The sequence below is a fragment of the Amblyomma americanum genome, chromosome 2 (assembly GCF_052857255.1).
Source record: "Amblyomma americanum isolate KBUSLIRL-KWMA chromosome 2, ASM5285725v1, whole genome shotgun sequence".
NCBI lineage: Eukaryota > Metazoa > Arthropoda > Arachnida > Ixodida > Ixodidae > Amblyomma > Amblyomma americanum.
The window spans coordinates 84,743,435-84,759,592 of record NC_135498.1 but is presented as its reverse complement, the minus strand read 5'-3'; positions in this window follow the sequence as shown (position 1 = coordinate 84,759,592).

Genomic DNA, 16,158 nt, shown 5'->3' with positions numbered 1-16,158 from the left:
CATTGGTGTTTCGTTTGGGAAGTACGCATTCGGGAATTTGCCGCATGTCCGTCAAAAATTTGTGGTCGAATGGGAATGGTTTCCATTGTTACTGTAGAGATATAACTCTCGAAAATTATGGCGGCAGCGAGTGGCAGTACAAATGCATGTCTAATTGTTTCCGGTATTTTTGTGGCGAACCTCACTGCCTTTGCCCTCCCTTTGTGCTTTCTCACACAAGTAGTTAACCTTTGTCGCTCATGATGAACTTGGAACATATTATCGGGCTCGTAAGAGAGTGAATGCTTTCAAGATAAGCTACCATATTGTGCACAGAGAGCTGAGTGGGTTTGCGTTTACTGATATTATGTAGTATTTAGTCTGGCCTCACAGAAGGAATATAAGGGGAACCTCGTGATTTGCCTGCGATTTCAAGGAATTGAGAACTTGTCTTGGCTTATAAGCCTTATCATTTGCCTTTCCTAAGTTTATTAAAGAATGAAAGCTGCGTTCAACTCATTTGGCACAGTGATGCAGGAAAGCCGTTGTTAGAAAACCTCCTAAAGATCAGAAGACTACAATTGTTTGTTATATTGAAGTTTTCCGCTTCATACCTTCTCACATTTCTCTTTGGAAGGAACATAAAGCTGCGCTATAGCGATATTCGATGGCAGGTACACTTCTGACATAGAACACTCAAATAAAACAGCCTTAATTAAAAAACGATTTTTTAATGATATCCGTTTACTTATAACGGGTAAACTCACTGATTAAAAAAGCAAATAAAGGCTTTGCATCTTCGATTTGATACAGCGGCCCCAACGAGGGTCGGTAAATAAATCTTTTCTTCTCCACCTTTCACTAAAAAAGGTTCTTTGTCTATAGGCTCGCAAAATGTTAACAGAACTGCGCCATTTCGCATTGCAAATATCCTTGTATAAAAAATAAGAGGTCATGCTGTGTAAGAGCAAGATTGCAATCGAAAAGCAAAAAGTTAACCACATTAAATACAGCTTGGAAATATTTCAATCGACAGCGCGGATCTCTTCTTGCATAATGCAAACACCTTCTTCTAGCGAACAATGAGTGCAAAAAATAGACAATACACGGAGAAGAAACACAGTAAATAGTGTCCTTACGTTCCTGTCCTCAAGGGTTCAGTGTTTGAGGTCATCGTTCACTATAAGAGTACCATGCACCAACTCGCCCCGACGGAAGTTTTCTTAGAGTACCTTCTCATAATCATCTTCAACCTCAATACGCCCACTGCTGGGCGAAGACCTCTCCCTTATCTCCCGAAGTAACCCTGTCCTTTGCCAGCTTAGCCCACGGTTTGCCTGCAAACTTCTTAATCTCATCCACCCGCCAAAATTTCTGCCGCTCCCTGCGATACGCTTGCCTTCTTTGGGAAACCACTCCGGTACCCTTTAGGACCAGCGGTTACATTCCCTTCGTATTACATGCCCTGTCCATGCCCGTTTCTTCCTCTTGATTTCGACTAGGATGTCATTAGCCCGCGTTTGTTTCCTCCCCCCACTCTGCCCGCTTCTGGTCACTCAACGTAACACGAAACTTTTTACTTTCCATGGCTCGCTGCGGTCTCCTTAACTTAAGCTGAACACTGTTCGTTAGCCGCCACGTTTCTGCACGTAGGAAAGTACCGCCAAGATACAGCTCTTATACACTTTTATTTTGAGGAATATTGGTAAACTGAAACTCATAATCCGATAGAACCTACCGTATGCGCTCCACTCCTTTCTTGTCCTCAAAGACTGCTTTCAATTCACTCTTAACTTCTGCTGTACCACTGCCACCACAGTCTTGTTCACACCGCATCATTTGCCTGATTTTGATGGTTTTATTCGCAATATTGGCGTGTTTGAGACTCTGTTTAAGACACGCGAAAGAATTGACCATTTTGCATAATCGATGATGGCTTGGAGGTTGCGTTCTGGTTTCGCAGGTGAAATTCCTGGCTTCGAATCCAAAAAGCGGAACTTTTTTAAACTTTGATTTTCTGTTGGCGTGAAGCAAAAGGACCGTTCACAGGCCAATAAAATTGTTCATCGCGGCCAGTAATGCTAGCGAATTAAAAACATCGCTGAGGTGTGTGACCTCTCGTCCTGTGTTTCGTCTCGGGTTGTTTGCGCTTTAACAACCATAAATTATACCACTTCGCTCAGTGTGCCGTTCATTTACAGTGCAAATAACAGCGCTTTTATAAAACCTATAAAGAAAAAGGGCTAACGAATCATAAAAGCAAAACTGAGTATTTAAATATTGTGAGCGCTTTATGCGCCTTCGTCGTCATAGCCTCAATGGCTGCGACTTCATTCTCTTTCACCTCTAAATTCCCATCGTCATCGCCTGGCGCTGTTCGTTGGGAGCACATCTCTTGCAGCGGGTGAGAGTAAATGTCTCCCGTGAAGTCTTCCCTTACAAATGGTGGATGTGCGCCTTGGGTCCCCCGTGTCCTCTTTCCCCGTTTCTCCCTGGAGCTGCGTTCTGGTCGCCGCTTGAATACTCTCACCGTCATGTCCCAAGAGAAGAACGCCGACAGCCCGGGTTCCTCCCGCTCGCCCTCTGCCACCCCGGTAACTTGGACTGTGAGCAGCCGTAACCGCGACCCTCAGATGTTTGCTGGCCTCCGCGGCGACGACGTTGACGACTGGTTTAACCACTACGACCGCGTGAGTTCGTTAAACCGCTGGGACGACTCCCTTAAAGTCCTGAATGTGTCCTATCATTTGACTGACGTTGTACGCACACGGTTCTTTAATCATCAGATGGATATACTCGAATGGACAAGTTTCAAGCAGCAGGTGCCACAGATGTTTGGATCTCCGGCTTTTCGGTCTGAAGTAGCCAAAAAGGAGCTCGCTGACCATATCCAGCACCCTGTCGAGTCGGACACTTTGTATATTGAGGATGTACTTGCTCTCGGCCGGAGTGTCAATGCCACCATTAAAAAGGCTGACCGTGTTCGCCACGTCCTGGAAGGTATCGGCTCTCTGGCGTTCAATGCCCTTGCCGTTTAAAACCCTACGTCCGTCGATTCCATCATCGCGACCTGCCATGCCAATGCCTCAATAAGCTGCAATCCATCTGTTTACAACCTGACCCGGCTGCCTCCCTTTTGCCCGCCGACTTCGACCTGCGTGCACTAATTCGTGCGCTCATTCGTGAGGAGATTCTCGCACATAGTTCTCCGTGCCTCACAGCACTTGCGCCTCCTGCTCCGTCCTTTTCTGGTGCTGGCCTTTGCAGCATCATCAACGAAGAGTTGGCGTCAGTAACCTGATCTGGGGCACCAGCTACCCCTGCTGTTCGCCCTACACCCATGTATGCTCAGGTCGCTGCCATGCCACCTGTCTTTGGTCCGCCTTTAACGCCAGCTCCGCCACGCGACCATGTCACAGCTTTAGCACCTCCAACCTCAACGCGACCGTTCTAGTCGACTCGGCGCCCCAGCCGCCCGATTTTTAATTATTGCGGCTTCCGGGGCCGTATTTCGCGTTTCTGCCATCGGCGCCTTCACTACGATCGTCGCGGGTTAGAAGCCTTCGAAAGCGGCTACACTCCTAGTGGTCCCTCTCATCAACGCCGTGCCTTCGCTGACTCTTCGGGACGTTCACCTTCACCTTCCCCTAGCACTGCTCCGCCTCTTGGGTATCGGCTCACCAGAGCTCAAACCCCTTCGCTGTACCGCTGCTCTTCTCCGCTGCACCCGACTTCTCCGGCGCCTGAGCTTCGCTCGGAAAACTAGCTAGTGCTGTTTTTGGAGGGAATACTGCATGCTTCGGACACCGATAAATACCTCGGGAGAGCCCGTCTAATATAGTTTTAGGGTGAGTTGCAGGTTTACAATAAGAATCTTTGATTGAGACGGGCGCTGCAGTTTCTGTCATTCACGCAGACTTGTGTTCTCGCTTGCGGAGGGTGAAAACGCCGTACGATGGGCGCCCCTGCATGAAGCTAACGACGTCATCATGCGCCCATCCGCTAAGTGCACTCTCCGCATTTCTATGTACGGAGTCCGTCAAAACGTACAATTTGCTGTGCTTTCTCTTTGCGCAAACCTTATGATTGTTGGCTGAGATTTCTTGCCCTCCGTAAATGCTTTTATTTCTTGCCGTAGCCGCGTCGTGCACATCACCGAAAGGAGCCCATCATCTGAAGCCCTCGAGCTCTGTCATCGCCTCTTTGCCGCTGCTGATTCGATTTTGCCCGCTGCGAATCAAGACCTTGTCAAGTTTACTCCTGATGCCATAGTTCATGGGGATGTCCTCATCGCGCCTTCTAATTGACATCTGATCAGGGGGCTTGCCTTGCCGATTAGCCTGGATCGGTTTCAGAATGCCTTAGCCGTCGCCGCTGCCTTGAACACTTCCCGTGAAACTCTAGTGTTGCTTAAAGGCACTTCTTTTTCCTGCATGTTGGACATGCACCCGATTTCTCTTGTACTTCCCACGCCCTCCTCTCAGCCGCCCCTTCAGCGGACGATTTTCTCTCAACCATCAACCATCCTGCTGCATCGATGGACAGCAATCACTCCTGCAGGCGAGAGGTTCTTAGGCATTTCCACGGGGCTCAATCGAGCGCCGACACCTCGGACCGAGCCCTTGGAACATGCTAAATGAGACGGAATGAATGCGCTCATCGGGTGGTTGGGAAGGTCGTACCCTTTAGAAGGTCTTCAATACAGTCTTTATCCGGCGACCTGCCCAAAATACCACCCATGCCGAACTGTCGGACATCGGTAGTGTGCATGAAGTGCTTCGATGTAGACTGAAGAGCCGCCTGCACTGCCTCCGGGTTGTTCAGTCGGATAGCACCTCCATCGGAAGGCACTAAAGCGACTGGAATGCTCGAAACACCACTGCGAAAAAAGAGATCAATTGGGAGCTGGTCTTGAGGAAGAGATGCCGACCAAGGGGAAAACCCCTGGCCAGGAGAAGAAGTCGACATTAAGCTCTCCTCCCGTGCCCAATCACCCCAGAACATGAACAAGCAGGCACAGACAAAAAGAAGGAGAAATTTAGCAAGATAGCGCAACACCGCCAGGTACTTAGCCATTTCCCCGCAACCTGGGCAGCTGAGCCACGTCATCACCAACGAAGAGCTCCCTAGCCTAGCCTAGCCTAGCTCCCTAGCCTGGCCTAGCGCGAGCGCTCCGTCGAGCGGCACTTCTAGCTCATCGTCTTCTACGCCGTGCAAATCCATACTTTCGCACTGAGTGTCTCTGAACTAGCAAGAGACAGCGTAACTGTTGTGATATCTGGTGCCATTTTTATTTGCCACGGCACACGAGTACTAAACGCACATAAAGACAATGAGAACAACACTTGTCAGGCAGGATATAGGCCCTGCTTTTCTGGCGCGGCATTATAGCTGTGGCGGCCGCATGCAGACTGCCTCCTTTAACGTCTCTTTATAGCCGGATACATATAGCGCGTGGGAATACAGATCAGTAGCAGAGAAACGCAGAAAGGGACTCACCGGTCATGTCATTTATCCAGGCTTAGTAAAACCGCGCAGGAGTCTTCGTTGCCTTTACAGATGACAAGACGTCGCAGCATTGCCTTTCTTCGTGCCTTACCCGTTGATACTCGTTATTATTAACCGGGCGTAATTCTTGACGTTAGCCTCCAAAACACATTGCTGCTCACGTTCCTAATCAATGAGTTTTTCTTCACACGTGTCCGCCATACAAGCACTCAAGCAATGTCTCAAAGATCCAAACAACACAAAACGCGACGCGTCGTTTGTGCTGTCATGATTCCGACAGCAGAGCTTTCGCGTCGTTGAGAAATCAACCCACAAACAAGATTGCTTTTTACACCACAAATATTTAAATTATGTTCACAACAAGGACGCTGAATTTTTGACATTTATTTTTCTCTTGTTTATGAGTATAAAAACGTTTCAATTACTAATTCTGGCATGTCGTTTGTAGAAGCTTCAATCCTGTGATCCCCTGAGGTGACCCGTATGTGCTAGCAAACGTAGCTGTTGATGGAATGCAATTTCGTTTCATGCAAGGTAAAATCACTAAGTTGCGACAAAAAAGCGAATAAATGCGCCGCATCTCAAGCTGGTGAATATTGTGGATATGTTGAACGCGAGCGGCACGGAGGAGAGCAGCTGCGATGCATTAATTTGCGCGACACTGGCACGCTCACCGGAGATCGTGAAACTTAACAGCTTATTGTGTGACCATTACAAAAAAATTGTTTTGATATCAACTGCATTACGATACTACGTCGATAATTGTGTCACACTTTAGCTAATATGCAACAGCGGCTCGCACTGGCCGCATCCTGATCGCGTGTAGTTTCAAAAGCAAGAGGCCACTAGTGCATCGAAGCACCCGTGTTTTCGAGTTCATATCGTTCCGATAAATACAAGCTCTTTTGGCTCGTACTGGAATTGCGGTTGTCAGCCTCTGCGTCACGAGCGGTGATGATGGCGCCGCGGACGATCTTAATTAGGACTCGCCGCAACGCAGCCGATACCCCAAGCATATGGGCCTTATTTGTTGTTCACCAGCACTGCAAACGTGGGCATAAAGCATCGCTCACTCGCAAGCCAGTCGCTCGCTGCTCGATTTTCCAGCCTTCCGAGAGCAAGTCACAAGCTGCTGAGCCAATCAGTGAGCGAGCCGCATTGAGCGAGCCAAGCATTCGGCAACGACGCCGCCCGCGGGCGTGCCGGGTATTGAACTACGCGCTGCTCCCTGGCTGCCCTAGTTGTCGCTAAGCCTTGTCGGTTTCACATCGATGCAGCAGCTAAGTGCACTTCGGAACTGGCTAGCGTTGAGGTGCTGCTCTCTTCATCGCTTTACTGCGAACCTCGTCTCATAGTAAAATAAAGATATGCTCGGGTTCCGCGACACATTCAGGAGCGGAGCCTGCTGAGGCCAGGAGAGCCGCAATTGAGGAGCAGCAAATAATTGCGCTACGGGAAGACATTTGTTTTGTAATCCTGTTATCGCTTCTACACACAACTCGATATTGGCATACGATACTCCATCGGACGGTTTAGTATCGACTTGAACAAACATTACTATCGCATTTTCTGATGATGGCGGCAGCATCCAGGCTGGCATGCCGGCACCGAGAAGGGCGTCCTTACGTTATTATGACGCTTAATTGCATGGCTGTGGTGCACATCAAAATCGCCAGACATCCTTTTGTCCGCTCAGGTTGTCGTAGCACATGTCACACTGGGGACCAGAGACTGTAGAGGACCGAGCGCGGGGGCGCAGGAGCTAGACTTTGCCAAAGCAGAAGAAACCTCTCGAAACCGTGCGACTTACGCCAGTCCCAAAACTTCATTCTCATTTCGACCGAGAATCAAACGAGAACTAGGCCCGCAGGTCGCCCTTGCAGGTGTGAGCAATTGCGTTCTTGAGCGGCTGCCTGATCCAAGCGACTGCTGGTCGCATGCCCTTTGCGGCTTGCAAGTCTGAATGGGCATTAAAAGTGCGTTCACAATATCGAGTCCCAGAGTTCGCGCAAGATAAGCCTATAGGTCAAAGGGGAGAGGGGGAGCCTCGAACAAGCACACTCTTTTATGGAAGTCGCTTGTAACATCATTTCACAGAACAACGCACCGAATCTGCAGCGTCGCGGGGTATAACGCCACGTCACCTGACCAATATCAGGGTTCTTGTTCCGCCGGGAAATTCAAGCGAAGGCGTGAGGCAGCGCCCCATTGCGCTCTACGTTTCTGGGTGTCCATCTTCAAATCGGTTCAAATACGTCGGCCGCTGCATTTCACCATCGGCTGCATACGCTGTTCTCTCTTAATTTTGCTATATTTACGTGTCACCGTCATGAGATTTTCAGCGAAGGCTATGAACGACGTCGTAAAGAATTTTGTTTTTGCTATTTCATGATAAGCAAAAGTGGAGAAGACAAAATTCAAACACCAGAGGGCGTTTCGTTTAATAATAATAGGTTTTTGGGGAAAGGAAATGGCGCAGTATCTGTCTCATATATCGTTGGGCACCTGAACCGCGCCGTAAGGAGAGGGAGAAAGGAGGGAGTGAAAGAAGAAAGGAAGTGAGAGGTGCCGTCGTGGAGGGCTTCGGAATAATCATCAATGTCTGGATAAACAAAGGAGACGACGGGCAAATAGAAAGGAAACTCCAGAAGGCAGCAGACACTGTGGTAGAGTATGCAGCACAAAGAGGACTGGCATGTTCACCAGAGAAATCTGAGCTTCTGGTATACAACCCAAAAAGAAACAGGCTCAAGCACGGTGAGGACTTTAAAAACACTGTGGAAGGAAAACTGGTGCCTAAGGTAGATATGATCAGGATTCTGGGCCTATTCATACAAAGTAACGGCTACAATGATGAAACCCTAAAAAGATTGGACAAGTTTGCGACGCAAGTCACGGGAATTTTCAGAAGGATATCGCTTAGAGGTAGAGGCCTCAAAGAGAAGAGCCTAATGAAACTAGTACAGGCATATATACTAAGTAGGATCAGCTACGCGACCCCCTTCCTCAAGATAGGGGCAACAGAAAAAAGGCAGCTTGAAGCCATAATCAAGAAAAGCTATAAGAAGGCGCTGGGCTTGCCAATAAGCACCTCAAACGAAAGCCTACTAAATATGGGGCTTCACAACAACTGGAGTGAGATAGCTGAAGCGGTAAGATCAGCGCAGCTAGATAGGCTCAGCAGGACGAGCACCGGCAGAGCTATACTAGAAGCGGTCGACAGGCAAACCGACAGGGGGATGCAAAAGAAACAAGACATTCCAAAATGTGCTAGGGAAAAGATCAGAGTAGACCCATTGCCCAAAAATATGCACCCAGAATTCAACAAGGAAAGAAGGGAAAAGAGGGCAGAAGCCATGGCCAGAGGACTGGACAGTCTAGATAAGAAAGCAGTGGCATACACAGATGCAGCAAGTGGGAAGCTAGGAGCAGCCGTGGCCTCAGTGGTCAACGGAAAGGGGGAACCTGAGATAGCAGCATCCATTCGAAGCCGCAACCCGGAAACGGCAGAAGAAGTCGCAATAGCGCTCGCATGCGTAGGAACGCAGGCCAAAATTATAGCTAGTGACAGCAAAACTGCAGTCTACAATTATGGCAGAGGGAGGATTGCCTTAGAAGCAGCACAAATTCTAAAAAAGAAGGAAATTGGGAGGGACGTACGCATCGTGTGGGTACCAGCTCACGCATCCATCCCTGGAAACGAGGCGGCAAACACCCTGGCTCGAGACCTCTACTTCCGAGCCAGGGGAGAGCCGCCCGACTGCAAGGACCTGGATGAGAGACTGATCAGCTATGCAGAAATAATAGAGAGCTATAGAAGTCAAAGGAGGATTTTCCCTCCGGCGGACAAAACACTAGGGAATAAAGAAGCTACAACATGGCGTAGACTACAAGCTGGGAACTTCATAAACCCGGTGTGGGCATCACACGTATTTAGGGAAAAGGAAATAGAGGAAAAATGCAAAAAAATGTGAGAATAGGGGGACCCTAGATCACATCATTTGGGAATGTACACACTCCCCAGGGATTAAAGAAGGAATAAATAGCAAGGAAGCCTGGGAAACCCTTCTGCAAAGCGCGGACCCCGCCGTGCAGAAAAAAGTCATTCACCTGGCACTGGAGGCCGCAAGAGACCAAGAACTCTATGCCTGCCTTTAGATGCGAGGCTCCCGGCCCCCACCCCTAGGCCTGCGTGCCAGAGATGGGGAGTAGGGGAGCCTCTTCTCTGGTGGAAATAAAGGTTTTTGGAATGGAATGGAATAATTTCGACCACCTGCGGATGTATTGTTTCGGAAACATTCCTTTAAGATACAAACAGCGACATCTACTTCAAAGATTTTGCACTACCATTGCGATTTACTTCCCCCTTCGCTGTATCCGGTATGTTCCCTCCTTATATATCAGTTATTGAGTTGTATAAACGTGTGCATTACCGAAATACGAATCGTTTGACTACATTCGGAACCCTCTGCAAGAAACGATTAGGCCATAATTGCCGTCTAGAATTCCCCGGAATGCATTGCTAGGAGCAGGAAGGTCCTGTTTGCGAAACCCACAGATATTTTGGGCTTCATCTCAATATTTATTTTATCCTCAGGAACGTGACAAGTCATTTCACACCACTTCGAACATTCTGCGTCAAACGGGCGCCCTCAAAATTTAATAAAAATGGGGGTCCCCAGGTTTCCACTTCGATAGCCGCTATACTGGCATATGTAAATCGGATCGAAGGTATGGGTGACAACTGAGGCTCTATGCGCTCACTGTTGCTGTGCGATATGGTGTGGTAAATGTCTTTGCCAATTTGACCTTCCCTGCAGACACACGTGTCCTTGACAAACGTAAGTAGTAAAAGGTGACGCGCTTGAAACTGAAATGTGCAAAAATGATATCGGGGTCTTTGAACATTTATACAGAGAACTGCGTGCATGTACATACATGCTGCCTTTGTGATAGCCGGATGATTATGGCGAGCAATTTTCTCTGATTGACGATTGACGACATTCTTTTCCGCGACGCGCGTATATGTGTCCTTGACCTTTTCTGCGCATGTAGTAGTAACGGTACAGTATGTTACATGGCTTGCCGAACACGTCTCAACAGCCATGAGGACACTGACTTTCAGTACCGCCATTCGACTCTCGCACTGCGATTGGTGGGCAGGCGCTGTGGTGGTTGCTACATGCCGCCACCGCAAGCAAGTGCGGATACGCAGGCACCGCTAGCTTCGTCGCTTGTCCATTACAGTTTTCCGGGCTTTCAAAGCAGCAATACTGTTGAGCATGCACTACTTTCGTCACACTGTCATGTGGGAACAGAAGGGAATGAAGTGGGTGCTGGAGCAGTGCCTCTCCTCTACGCCGATTCTCGTTCAGAGAGATAGCCAGGTTGCGGGAAAGGAGTTTCTACTCGCCAATCTGAATTAACACTTCATTTCGCTCGGTGCCCGTCACTAACAGACCAGAGCACCTCGAAACCTCTTCCCGACTCCAACCAGTGAACGCGCTTTAACACACCTTTGGTCATTTTGATCCTATCGCTGTCACACGATGGCACGACAGTATTTCTAGAATTCTGCAGTAATACCATAACCCTCGGCAGCAATCTCTCGTATGACACATCCCAGGATAGGTATCTATCTCGCGACACAATCGACGACAGGTATTCGTCGCGCGACTTATCCCACGACAGGTATCTGTCGTGCGACACATTCCACGACAGGTATCTGTAGCTCATCACATCCAACAACAAGGTGTCGCGTCGCGCGACAGGCCGCACGACAGGCCCTTTTGTCGCAAAAAAAGAGGCGTGCCGGAAGTCTGTCACGCGACTGAACCCGCGACAGGCAACTCTGTTGAGGCACGAAGTCTGTCGCGCGGCACAACTCCCTCTTTCGCAGGAAGGTAGCTGCAACAGAAACCTGTCGCGCGAAAAATGCTGCGACAGGAACCTCTGTCGCAAAACACAAGGGACGCCAAGACAGCTTGTCTTGCGGCACAAAATTGTGTTGCGCGACAGATGGGTGACAAAAAATTCTTTCGTGCGTTTTGATCGGGATCAATTAAAAAACAAAAATAAATACACATAAAAAAGAACAAAGTGGCAGTAAAGGGCGGAAAACAAAGAAAAGTTAATTTCAGAGACAGAGGACAAAGAACGGCTTTCGAATGCAGTTCCTCTCTTTATTATTATTATTATTATTATTATTATTATTATTATTATTATTATTATTATTATTATTATTACTAATTTTGAAGTAAAAACTGTCATCCTTTTTCTCTTCATTAGGACGAATCTTCCGGTGTTGGTTTCGTTTTCATTGGTGCTTTTCATTTTAATCACCTCAATACAGGTGAATGGTCACTCGATTCTTGGCCGATCCCCCAGTGTGGGTATGTGCCATCTTTTGATAGGCTAACAAATACAACAACAACGGCTTTCACATTTATGCTCGAAAGCAGACAAGGTCAATACTGTTGATGTCGCCCCCGACCGGAGGCCACACTGGACTCACCCAAGCCCCAGCTAATTCCTTCCATTTTGTGGCAGTAAGGTGTAACCACCACCACCTCCTATAATTTCTCATAACATGCACTCTGAGTGCGCGCCGAGACTGGTGCCACTTGGCTATACCATTGGTGACAAATTTGTGTCCCTGGCGAATAGGGTTTTCAGTGGGGCAAACTCATCGGCCCTATTCGGCGCTAAAAGTTGTTAGTCTAGTTTAATCCTTGTATGTGTGAATGATTAGTACCAACGACCCTTTTTCCTCTAAACCGTAATGAACAGCGACATTTGGAGGACCGTGGCAGGCAAACTATTAGTGGCCGAGGAATGCTAGTGCTACCAAACGAATCGTTGTTTAGTGATATACTCGTTGATATCCGAATTTGTCGAAAGGATGGTGGCTTACTTAGCTTACGGGGCTGGGGTCTCGGGGCTGTCGCACATGTGGCCATGGCTCCTGGACACCAGAGGTATCTGTTGCTAAACCGTCGTCATCGCTTCAGATGGCGCGGTTGTTGCGACGCGCGTCCTTTCTTTCAATCTTTCCTCTCACATTTCTTTCAACTCCTCTAGTGTCTGCACGTGGCAGCGATTGTGACTCAGCTTGAGTCATTGAACAGGCCCGGCACTTTTCTTTTCATTCTACCTTCAGTCGCAGCAACAAAAACAATATTATCGAAAGTATACGTGAAAAGAACTTAGCTAACGCTCTTCATTTCGTTTCGCATTCTCGAAACATCAATTTTCTTGAGTAACCGTAAATAACAACCAACTCGCCCAGTGCACCGTTCGTTTACAGTGCGCTTCTATAGAATCACAAAGAAAAAAGACTAATAAAAATAAGAATGAAAAATAGTATATAAGTATTCTCCTTGCCAGTTTGATGCTTTTTCTAGTTCTGAGGATAGCGCTATAAGCGTGCACACTCTGGCTTTCAGAAGTCAGCTGAAGTAGAGCTGCCACAGATTGTGCCCTTAATTCCATTAAAATCTAACAACACTTGCCGACATGAAATTGCTGTTCTTTAGCTTGCGCATTGTCGCCGTCCATCAATTCAACGCAGTAGGTTCGAATTGATTTAAAACCAGCTATTTTGAAAGTCACGTGTAGGTGAAAGAAGGGCCGAAGGACAGAACGTTATAAGGATTAGTTATCAAAAGCAACACTTGAATCATTTGTATTCGAGTAGCAGTGCCACAATATTGGCATTCAGTTGTAAGTAAAACACGAAATATTTGAGTAAATGGTACAAAACAGTACTTTGTTCTTCGGACATTGAGACATGGTATATCCAAGCTAAATGATCAGTGATAAAAGATTTCCTAAAGGTTTCGAAGTTTTCTTGCATTATTCAGAAGTCATTCGAATGTTTTTTTCAGTGTTTCTGATTTTTTTATAGTTTGTGTATAGTGTCACGTAGTGGTGACGGCAGTCGAAGCAGCGATGAAGTCGGTTAAAAGGGTCTTCTAAAAGAAAATGGTTTATTGGGCTGACTTGCACCCAAAATGGACTGAATCACTCGGCGGCGGTGAAGCGACAAGCGTGCTCGGCGGTCGTCGAACAGAATGCCCGTTGCTGTCGCCCATGCTCAATTTAAAGCTGATAGCGATGTTTGGAGATAACGCGTGCAAAGTTACTAGAACATTCCGGAACAACGTAGAATCAGCTGTACCTGGCTTCGATCAATCCAGATAAATCGAGTCTAGCGTGGTCGTGGCCTCCCTGCTATGGACGAGCCTAAAAGACGTGATCTGGGTGGTCTCCTGCACTGCGGTATTGTAGGCGAAGGCGACGTAAGGCAGGATGACATACCAGGTTTTGTGTTCGGCATCGACATACATGGCGAGCATATCGGCGATGGTTTTGTTCAGGCGCTCGGTCAGTCCGTTGGTCTGCGGATGGTATGATGAGCACATCGGGGGCGCCGTGTCGAAGAAGAATGCATTCCACGAACAATTTGGCGACTTCTGCTGCTGTTCCGTTCGGTAGGGCTTTCGCATCGGCGTAGCGGGTCAGGTAGTCGGTCGCTATTATGATTCACTTATTTCCAGATGTTGACGTTGGAAAAGGGCCAAGCAAGTCCATGCCGATCTGCTGAAAGGGCCTTGAGGGAAGTTCAATGGGGTTCAGAAATCCTGCTGCTCGTGTGGGAGGGTTCTTTCGTCGCTGACAATCTCGGCAGGATTTCACATAGTGTGCGACATCGGCCGACAGTCGGGGCCAGTAATACTTGTCTTGAATGCGGCGGAGGGTGCGAGTAAACCCAAGTTGTCCAGCTGTCGGCTCGTCGTGTGAAGCCTGTAGAACATCTTAGCGGAGACAAGCAGGTACAACAAGGAGGTAGGCTGTTTTGCTGGCTGCAAAGTTCTTCACGAGGACCACATTCTGCACACAGAAGGACTACAGTTCTCGCTTGAATGAAGCGGGGGGTGAAGAAACCTTGGCTTCCAGGTACTCGGTGAGGCGTTTTAGGTCGGCGTCTGAGAGTTGCTGCTGGGCAATAGAGCTGGGGCTGATGGGTCCCAGGAAGGCGTCCTCATCGTCGTCCGGCGGCGGTGTATCAACAGGGGCTCGTGAGAGGCAATCGGCGTCAGAGTGCTTGCGTCCGGACTTCTAAACGACGGTGACGTCAAACTCCTGGAGACGCAGACTCCATCGAGCGAGTCGGCCAGAGGGGTCCTTCAATTTGGCAAGCCAGCAGAGCGCGTGGTGGTCGCTGACCACCTTGAACGGTCGTCCGTAGAGGTAGGGGCGGAATTTCGACGTAGCCCAGATGATGGCAAGGAACTCCTTCTCAGTTGTCAAATAGTTAGCCTCGGCTTTGGAAAGGGAACGGCTAGCGTATGCGATGACTTTCTCTAGCCTGTCAATTTTTTGAACGAGGATGGCGCCTAGTCCCACGCTGCTTGCGTCAGTATGAACTTCAGTATCGGCATTTTCATCAAAATGCGCAAGGATCGGTGGTGACTGTAAACGACACTGAAGTTCCTTGAAGGCTTCTGCTTGCGGCGCTTCCCATTTAAATGGCACGTCTGTCTTCGTCAGTTGGGTCAGCGTCTCGGCGATGCGCGAAAAGTTTTTCACAAATCGTCGGTAATATGCGCACAGTCCAAGAAATCTGCGCACTGCTTTCTTATTGTACGGCAGCGAAAACTGTTCAATAGCAGCTGTTTTCTGCGGGTCGGGGCTTACTCCTTCCTTGCTAACGATGTGGCCTAGAAACAGCAGCTCTTCGTAGGCAAAGTCGAATTTCTCTGCTTTTAAGGTTAGGCCAGACGACTTAATTGCGTCCAGTACTGTTCGAAGTCTTTTGAGGTGCTCTTAAAAGTTATAGGCGAAGACATCGACGTCATCTAAATATACCAGACAAATTTGCCTCTTCAGGCCTGCCAGCACAGTATTCATTACTCGCTGAAACGTCGCTGGTGCGGAACAGAGACCAAATGGCATCAACTTGAACTCAAACAGCCCATCCGGAGTGATGAATGCTGTCTTCTCGCGATCTATTTCGTCGACCTCAATTTGCCAGTAGCTGCTATTGAGGTCCATCGATGAGAAATATTTGGCGTTGCAGAGGTGGTCCAGTGTGTCGTCGATGCGGCGGAGGGGGTAGACGTCCTTCTTTGTTATGTTGTTCAAGCGGCGGTAATCCACGCAGAATTGAAGTGCGCCGTCTTTCTTTCTCACTAGAACAACCGGTGCCGCCCATGGGCTGTTTGAAGGCTGGATCACGTCGTTGCAAAGCATTTCTTCGACTTGGTCCCGAATGGCTTGTCGTTCTCGCGGTGACACACGGTAGGGGCTTTGACGGAGAGGTCGGACGTGTTGGTCCGTTGTAATGCGGTGCTTGGCAATTGGCGTCTGTTGCACCTTCGGCGATGTCGAAAAACACTCACTGGAGATTTGAAGCAGATTGCGCATCTAGTCTTGTCTGTTCTGGTGCAGGGCTGGGTTGATGCCGAAAGTGGGCAAGTTCTCTTGGTCAGGCGAATCTTCTGCGGAGAGGTCAGAGAGGGCAAAGGAGTCTCGTACGTCAGATATTTCATCAAAGAAAGCAATTTTCGTTCCTCCGTTAATGTGTCGGTATTCTTCGCTGAAGTTCGAAAAAGGAGTACTTCGACCTGGCCATTGCGCAAATATGCGATGCCTCTTGCGATGCTGATT